The sequence below is a fragment of the Lathyrus oleraceus genome, chromosome 6 (assembly GCF_024323335.1).
Source record: "Lathyrus oleraceus cultivar Zhongwan6 chromosome 6, CAAS_Psat_ZW6_1.0, whole genome shotgun sequence".
In the NCBI taxonomy this organism is placed as follows: domain Eukaryota; kingdom Viridiplantae; phylum Streptophyta; class Magnoliopsida; order Fabales; family Fabaceae; genus Lathyrus; species Lathyrus oleraceus.
The window spans coordinates 51,449,197-51,452,430 of record NC_066584.1 but is presented as its reverse complement, the minus strand read 5'-3'; the positions used below and the strand labels follow the sequence as shown (position 1 = coordinate 51,452,430).

The following is a 3,234-nucleotide window of genomic DNA, read 5'->3' as shown; positions in this document are numbered from 1 at the left end:
TGGGATGCTCGAGGGCAAAAAGGCAGTCCTTGACGAAGGAACCGCGCTACCTGCAGGGATATGAATACAAAACACAAAACATGTATCTCAAAGTAAAATGCCACCAAGGGGCTCAAACGTTGCCTCCTATCGAGGTCTTCCAGCTAGGAAAGCAGTAAAATGCGGGAAAAATGTAAAAGTACCACGCGGATAAAGATCCGAAGTAACAGCAATTAGAGGAATGGGAAACCCTGAGATCCTTCCAAGCTAATGCCATCAAAGAAAAGTGAGTCAGTACGGGTAATCGGAATGAACCTCCAGGGGTTATCCCACAAATAAAGTGGGAAACCACGCAAGTTATCCCTGCAAAAGTCATGTGAGCCCTCACAAAAATTCAACAAAAGGGTTAGTGAAACACCATAAGCATTTTTTTCATGATCAACAGTATGGTTTCAAAAAACTCAAACCCTGTGGCATACATTTCAGAAATTAAACGGTTAAACATTCAAGGCATTGTTTATACATTCATATACATATTAAATCCATGGGCAAAGGTAATGGGAATAATGGCAAACCTGATTGGAGAGCTTGATTGAAATTGAGTTGCACCCGTGAGGTTTACAAAACAATCTTCAGGGTTTATGTGAGGCAGAGGCGATTCTGTGTAGCTGAGTTCCCTTCGGGGTTTGGAGTCTGCTCTGAACTCCGTTAGGTCTTCTCTCACTATCTTTTTCCTCAGGGTTTTGTTCCAAGGAAACCTCAGAGTATTTTGCTTCTCTCCCTTCTTCTCCTCTTCTGTGTGGCTTTTGTTTCAATGAAACTCTAGTATTTATAGGCTAATATTGGTGGCTTAGTGGGCTTTTGAGAAAGGTCCAAGTCCAAAAAATTTTATTATATTTTATTTATTTAATTAATTAATAAAAAAAATTTATTATTATTTTTTTTTTGTAAATATATATATATATATATATATATATATTTTTTTTTTTTCGTTTTTTTTTTTTTTTTTTTTTTCTAATTCTGATTGACATGATGAAATGCAATATGAAATGCTAAATGAATGCATGAATGAAGAGGGCAAATTTTGGGGTGTTACAATGTCCATGACGACAAAATCAGTAGGGATAAATAACTGACCTATCCTAACAGGAACATCTTCTAGGATGCCTATTGGATATTTGACAGATCTATCGGCTAACTGAAGTGACATCTTAGTGGGTTGTAATTCTCCTAAGTTTAACCTCTCACAAACCGCTAAAGGCATTAAGCTCACACTAGCTCCTAAGTCTAGAAAAGCTTTTTCGATGACATGATTACCCAAAAGGCAAGGAATGGAGAAATTTCCAGGATCTTTATCTTTCTTTGCTAATTTGTCCTCGGAAATAGCATTACATTCCAAAGGCTTCGGATCGTCAAGTCTACGTTGGTAAGGATGTCTTTGAGAAACTTTGCATAAGAAGGTATTTGGGTGATGGCTTCTGTGAAAGGGATTTCTACATGAAGTTTTTCTATAACTTTAATAAATTTTTGATACTGTTTATTAATCTGGGTTTGTTTGAGTCTTTGCGGATATGGTATAGGTGGTTTATATGGCGGGGGTGGTACATAAATTTTATCTTTAGGTTCTTCTCCTTTCTCTCGACCTTCCTGGTTTTTAGATTCCTCTGGTTCCTTTACTTTGTCCGGGGGTTTGGTACATTCCTTAGAAGTTTCGGGTTCACTCAATCTTGGGTTTGGGGGCTCATCATAAGCGTTCCCACTTTGTAGGGTAATGGCATTGGCTTGTCCTCTCGGATTTTGTTGAGGTTGTCCAGGGAATTGTCCTCCAGGTGTAGTCTGAGGGGCTTGGTTTAAAGCTACCTGAGAGATATGGGTTTCAAGCATCTTGGTATGAGTAACTATTTGGTCAACCTTGGTTCCTAACTGAGTAATCAATTCGTTAACATGAATGTTTTGGTTCATGAACTCCTTGTTTTGTTGGGTTTGAGCAGTGATAAAATTTTCCATAATTTTCTCAAGGCTCGGCTTTGGTGGCACAGGTTGCATAGGTTGATTTGATCTAGGAGCTTGATAACTAGGTCTCGGAGATGCATTATTTTGGATAGGGTTATTGTTTTTATAGGAGAAGTTCGGGTGATTCCTCCATCCAGGGTTATAGGTATTCGAGTATGGGTTCCCTTGGGTGTAGTTCACTTGCTCAAAGTGGGTTTCGTTTAATATACTGCATTTTGCGGATTGGTGTCCTTGGCTTCCACATATCTCACAATCCGACGAAACTGCGGCTACAGTATTCGGGTTCGTGTACATATGCTCGACTTTGAGGGCTAATGCGTCCATCTTAGCTTGCATCATGTCTATGGAGCTTAGTTCATGCACTCCTCCTTGGGCTTCCTTCTTCTCAACTGTCGCTCGTTCGATTCCCCATGATTGATGGTTTTGAGCCATATCTTCGATGAGGGCACTAGCTTCAAGATAAGGTTTGTTCATCAGAGCACCGCCTGCGGCAGCGTCGATGGTCATCTTTGTGTTATAATGAAGTCCATTATAGAAGGTTTGAATGATTAATCAATTTTCTAATCCATGATGTGGGCATGCTCGTAATAACTCTTTATATCTCTCCCAAGCTTCGAACAACGATTCTCCTTGGTTTTGGGTAAATCTAGTTATATGGTTTCTCGGTAGCGAGACCTGCGAATTGTCTCTGTTGCACTAGTTGCAACAAGGATGGTTTAAGTTCAAAATTATTAGCAGGGATGGTTGGGTTTACTATACTAGAACTAGGTTCTTCATTTGATGGTTGAGTGAAGTCCTTAAGAGGTCTTTGGTTTTAATCTTCGGCCATAGCTCTCTTAATTCTATGAAAGAATAAACGTGCGCGAGCGTAACGTTCAGGTTCCGCCAGAGGGTATACTAAACTTAAACTTCCGGTGCTGCGAGTTCTTCGCATTGACCGGTGGGAAATAGCCTAAGTCTAAACGATATAACAACAGGAAAATGAAATTTGACAAAATTGGTCCTCGGCAATGGCGCCAAAAACTTGATGCGTTGCTTTTCGCAAGTATACGAACGCGTCAGAGTAATATAAAAGATTGTCGAATCCACAGAGACCAAGTGTCAATCTATCGTTATCTGTTGTTATGGTGTTTATCAAAGGCAATTAAAATAGGTGTTTTTGTAGTGTGCAATGAAAAGTAAAGTGTTGAATAAAGATTAATTAATAAAGACAGGATCGAATGTAATTCACGTAATCAATTA

General features: G+C 39.3%; 1 non-coding gene across 1 annotated transcript; it reads left to right on the top strand.

Annotated features, from left to right (window-relative positions):
- The first annotated feature begins 2,554 nt into the window (after positions 1–2,554).
- On the top strand, positions 2,555–2,661 carry LOC127098736 (small nucleolar RNA R71). Its single transcript, XR_007793436.1, has one exon. It is a non-coding gene; the product is annotated as a small nucleolar RNA R71 (small nucleolar RNA).
- Positions 2,662–3,234: the final 573 nt, after the last annotated feature.